General features: G+C 51.3%; 1 protein-coding gene across 2 annotated transcripts in view; it reads left to right on the top strand.

The window, feature by feature from the left end:
* The first annotated feature begins 222 nt into the window (after positions 1 to 222).
* Positions 223 to 5,349, top strand: part of ATL3 (atlastin GTPase 3) — a 23,950-nt gene continuing 18,823 nt past the window's right edge. Inside the window, exon 1 of one of the 2 annotated variants that reach the window (XM_032804136.2) lies at positions 223 to 306. The gene's annotated coding sequence lies outside the window, so the exon portion shown is untranslated. Of the gene's footprint in view, positions 381 to 5,349 lie in introns of both variants that reach the window. The other variant, XM_032804137.2, reaches the window with a different exon arrangement.

Genomic DNA, 5,349 nt, shown 5'->3' with positions numbered 1-5,349 from the left:
GCTGGCCTACATTTCCCGGCGTATACCTCCCCATGGAGGGAGAGTGCCCGCCGCGGCGGTTGCTGGGACTTGTAGTCCACAGGCACCACAGTTTATTGAAATGTACCAGAGGGGAGTTCAAAGGGACTACATCTCCCGGCATGCCTCGCCGATCGGCCGGCTTTCTGTTTTGCCCCTCCCGCCGGGCGTTGGCCTCGCCCATCTCATCCTGGCCCCGCGGGGCGGGGTGGTCGTGGTGGAGGCGGCTCCATGTTGATCCCTACGCGGTGGCGGCAGCAGCGAACGGTGTCAAGCTGGAGGCGGCCGGTAATGGGGCCCCCTCCCCCCGTCCGGGTAGCCTGGGCCCCCGTATGGCGAAGGGGGTATAAGGGTCTCCTATGGTGAGGGAATCTCCCTTGGAGACGGCGGGCGGGGCTACGGCTTCCCCTCTGGGGCTGGGATTCCCTATGGAGGGGGCAGAGGGGTTCCCTACGGAGAGAGGCGGGGATATAGGGTCCCCAGAGAGACGCGATCCCCTATAGAGAAAGAAGATTCCTTATATATAGAGAAAAATAAGTCCATGTGTTCCCTTATAGGGAGAGGGCATGTGTGGTTCACAGAGAGGAAAAGGGGCTATAGGGTCCCCTATATGTAGAGAGAGGGGCAAGTCACAGGGTCCCCCATAGAGAGAGGAGACCATAAGGTGCTTATACAGTACTAGGGAGCTGACTAGAGCAGGCACCTCAGTATACAGAGCAGGAACTATATGTATTTCTATAGTGTCCCCATGACCACCCTACATCAGGACCTGGGTATAGGTGACTGTACTTAGGTAGAGTTGGCTGAGGACTCTATGCCCTCTCCCTGGATGAAAGGCCCCCTTTATACGAGCACAACTAGAGTCCTTGAAGCACTTTGCAGTCTATATATGTATGTAACTGGGCCTGATTCTGCAATGGAACACGGAGTGCCACTTGGTACACATGGTCTGTTGGATACACCAATTGCTTGGGAATCAGGACACCTATGTTTGTTTCCCGGCTCTGTCACTGTCCTGCTGGGTGACTTTAGGCAGATCACTTCTCTCTGTGCCTTAGTTTCCCCATCTGTGAAATGGGGAGAATGCAGCTCTTTGTCCCCCCCACCCCATTAGGGCAGGATTGTTCCCTGTAGCCTTATTTCCCCCACACCCTATTGAGGCAGGATCTTTCCCTACAGTCTTTGCCCCCACACCCAGGAGGCAGGAACGTAAAGGGATTAGAAGGGGATGAGAAGGATGTGAGGTTATAGTGTTTGACCCTCATTTGCCCAAGGAACATGACCTCTGGCTGATGATGGCTGTAAGTGAGGCTGAAAGTGGTTTGACTGCTAGCATCGATGGGATAGCGCCATGCAGAGACTCGGCCAAGGGCTGTGGTGGTATTGAAAGTGCCTTTTCCACTGTCACATTAGGATGGGACCATATATTTGGGTCCAAGGCTCTAAACCATGCTGCTTCATGCCCACTAAGCATCTGGGGATCAAGTGACCCCATAACTGCTGGATCTTCTGTCACCTTTCTCAGAATCAGTCTCTAGAGGCTATCTAAGCCCTATAACCTAATCCAGTGAGGAAGAAGGAATATAGAGGAAAGATAATCCAGAAGGTATGGTGCTAGGGAGACCTGGGTTCAAATCCCTGTTTGGCCACAAGCACCCTCAGTAACCTTGGGCAAGTCACTTAACTGCCCCGTGCCTCAGTTTTCCAATCTATAAAATGGAAATAATAGCACTGTCTTGCGTCACAGGGCATGTCTGAAGATTATGAGATGTCTAAGGTAATGAGGGCTCTGTAAGTACCACAGAAAGGTAGATAGATCTTTCTATGAGATGGTGGCAGAGGCAAGTATGATGCAGGCAGGGACTGGGCAGTCTTTCCTTTCACCTAGCTCCGCTGATGTTCCTCAGTCCTGACATCCAGTCCCCCTGTGAGGTGATAGTTTACATCATATCTCCATCCATTTCCATGTCTGTCCCTACCTACATCTCTCTATCATGTGTGCCAACTCCTATGCTGTCTTGAAGAACAGTTGAGGTGAGGCATGATTAGCTGCTTATGAAACATCGGGCTGTTTTCCCAGCACTGCATTGGGAACTAGTAAATTATGTTGGATGGTGCAAGGAGCCCTTCTGCCATCCCCTGCTTACTTAATGTGAACCAGGCCTGGATTTCCTGACTGAGGGCAGGGTGGGGAGTGCAGACTGAGTAGCTCTGTTTTCCACTCACTGGCAGTGGAAAGAAACTACGTGCAAGTAATTTTTGGGTGTGGGTTTGTGGTGTTGCCTTTTTCCCTTTCACGGAAGTACGTATTTCAAGAGGAGATGGTGGGGGTGGAGGGGATCCAAGCCATAGCTTAACACTTAGTCATCTGTGCAGGCAGAGTTTTTGTAACTGCTTTTGAGTGAATTTAATCTTGAATGAAGCAAGCATTTGCAAGGGAAGCCTGGGGCAGAGCCCTCTCTATGCTGCAGTTTCCCTGCCCTGGTTAACTTCCAGTTAACCTGTGTTGAGTTGCTTTTTGACACCCTTGCATTGCAAATGTGTGGCCTTGCAAGTGTGTTGAGTAGGGAAATGTTGCCCTATGTTGTATTATGCAAGTGTTGTGTTGCTTTGCGGGGCGTTTTGTGAACCTTTTGTGATGTGTTGCAGACACGTTGAGTGAGGTTGCTGTCGGACCCCGTTGAACGGTGTTGCAGATGCAATGTGTTGTTGTGTTAAAGTGTCAAGAATGCTTTGTATCGCCAACACAATGTGTTGTGAATGCTTGGTGGGTGAGTTATTTGTACTGTGGTCATACTACAGGTCCCAGTCATGGATCAGGACCCCATTGTGCTAGACATGGTATAAAGCTGAACCCTGCCCCAACGAACTTCTAATCTAGGTATAAGATGAGACAACAGGTGATACAGACAGACAGGGGAGGAGCACAAGGAAATAATGAGATAATCCAAGTTAGCATGATAGGCTGTTGTCCCAGCCCGCCAACATAATGGTAGTCAAGTGTTTTGTGAGTGTCATGGCAAAGGAGAGTTTGAGGAGGATAACGAGGTGGCTTTGTGGATGTTTGCACTGTATTGCAAGTGGTTTGCACTGCAAATGTATTGTGTCCCAAATCCTTTTTCTTGCAAACACATTGCGCTAGTTTGCAACCAGCCTGCCTTGCTAACACCTTGAACTGCTTCTCTGGGGCTCAGACTGCCCCCTGCTGACTGAACACCTATGGCCCTGTGTACCCGGCATGTCTCCCTGAGCATGTCGTATTATTATTGACACTGCTCAACTCTGGTTCCTCTGCTCAGGGGTCCTGGGCTTACATCATGGACCCTCCTAGCCCTGAGGCCCTGTCATTCCTTGCCCCTGTGACGTTTTCCTCTGCACTCTGCAAATTTGATTCCAGGCTTGTTGCCTGCAGTACTGACCGGAGGATAGTGCCGGCATTGGGGTGTCAGGACTTTGCTGAGCCTCAGTAGGGTTGTTCTTGTTTTTTCCCCATTGCTGCTCAGCTGCTGACACTGGGTGAAACCTCCTAGAGAATGGTTTGAAATATTGGCTTGTGTTTATATTGTCTTGGCATTATTTGTTTATCACACAGGAAAATGAGAAGGTCGCGCTTGAGAGAGTGAGGCATAATGCAAGGCCAGGATAAGCTTCCTCTTCACCCAGGTCTGCCAGTGGCCCTCAGTCTGGACCTACAGCTTCCTGCTGTCCCAGCCTTGGGCTCATCCTCTTCTCCCCCACACCAGCTCTGCCAATGTCCCATAATCCTGACCTACCGCTTTCCTAGCCCTGGGGTGCCCTCCGTCCTGACCTGCAGCCCCGTGCTATCCCTGTTCTGCACTCCCCATACAGCTCTGCTGATACCCCTCAGTTCTGACTTACAGCCAAGTTCTGTCTCACTGCTGGGCTCCCCACAGACAGAGCTGTCGGTGCCCCTCACTTCTGGGCTGCAAACTCACTGGAGAGTGTCAGTCACACTGAATCTATTCCTGCAGGTGGCTTTGGGACCTTCGTACTCATTTTGCTTGCTGCCTGAGTCACAGTTAAGCCCAGGTGCCCAGAGCTCTTGTGTATTAAATTAGTATGCCACTAACGGAGTCAGAAAAAGAGTGCTGATTGCTCTTTTACTGCACTGGGTGGCATAGATAAAAACGAGCTGTGTGTGTTGTTGTTTACTATGTGCATTAGAGCAGATGCCTTGCCTGAGACTGGGACCTCATTACAGTGTGTGCATTATTAGTAGCATAATGATAGTGCCTCAAGGCTCCAACTGAGATTGGAAGGTCCCCATTGGGCTGGGCACTGCACATCCTCCTCCCCAACCGAGATTGGCAGGGCCCTGTCATGCGGGAGGGGACGGGGGGCATTGGGCTGGGCGCTGCAGAGAGAGAGACAGCCAGAGATGGGCCCTGCTCACAAGACTTTGGATTCAGAGATGCCTGCCTGACATTTCAGGACCCATTGGTTCAAAGGAGGAGCAGGATCTGTTGAGGCACTGTCTCCAAAATCTGGTTTGTGACTCTTTCCCAGTCACTGCTGTTCTTGAGAAGAGCCTGACCTGGAATCCAACAGCTATTGGGGTAGCCGGAGGTCAGGGTTTGGCTTCTCCAAACATCTGTGGATCCCAGCATGATGTCTGGATCTTTCACTGGCCTTAACCATTGAGGCACTAGCTGGCCTAGGAGAGACTTGATCTGGGCAGAACCAGTTCCTCCTGCTAGCAAAATTTCAGGTTAGAGGGTTCCAGTTGGTTCCCAGATGATCCCTCACAGATCCTCTCCCTTCTGTCCCCAAGGGAAGAATACAGAGCAGTGGGATGTGCTGTTAATAAACAAAACCGTCCCAAAACAATCCACTCCACTACATGTGCAATTCTCTCTGCCCCCAGGGAGAGGACAAACCACATGTGACACGTCAGTCACGTGGGGCTTAATTCACAGATACTAGAGTGAGGAAGGCAGGGTAAGAACCTGTACAAAATAGAATGTTGGGGGGAGGGGGGAGGAAAGCAGCTGAGGATGGAGCCGGCCAGGGAGAAGAGACCATCCCATGCATAGGAACCCCTCTTGCTAACCATCACCTCCACTCTGCCCCAATCTCCTGGTGAGATCCTGAACTGGACTAGCTGCTGATCAAAGCTCCCTTTTCTAAGGCTTTGTCTACACTTACAGTTTTGCAGCGCTGGCAGTTACAGCTGTGGTCGTACAGCTGTGTACGGCCAGCGCTGCAGTGTGTCCACACTGACAGCGACCAGCGCTGCAGTGTGTCCACACTTGCACCAGTTGCAGCGCTGTTGTGAGTGGTGCATTGTGGGCAGCTATCCCACAGAGCACC

The sequence above is a fragment of the Chelonoidis abingdonii genome, chromosome 17 (genome assembly GCF_003597395.2).
Source record: "Chelonoidis abingdonii isolate Lonesome George chromosome 17, CheloAbing_2.0, whole genome shotgun sequence".
Classification (NCBI taxonomy): Eukaryota; Metazoa; Chordata; order Testudines; family Testudinidae; genus Chelonoidis; species Chelonoidis abingdonii.
Note: the sequence above shows the minus strand (reverse complement) of the source record. Positions and strands in the feature narration are given on the sequence as shown.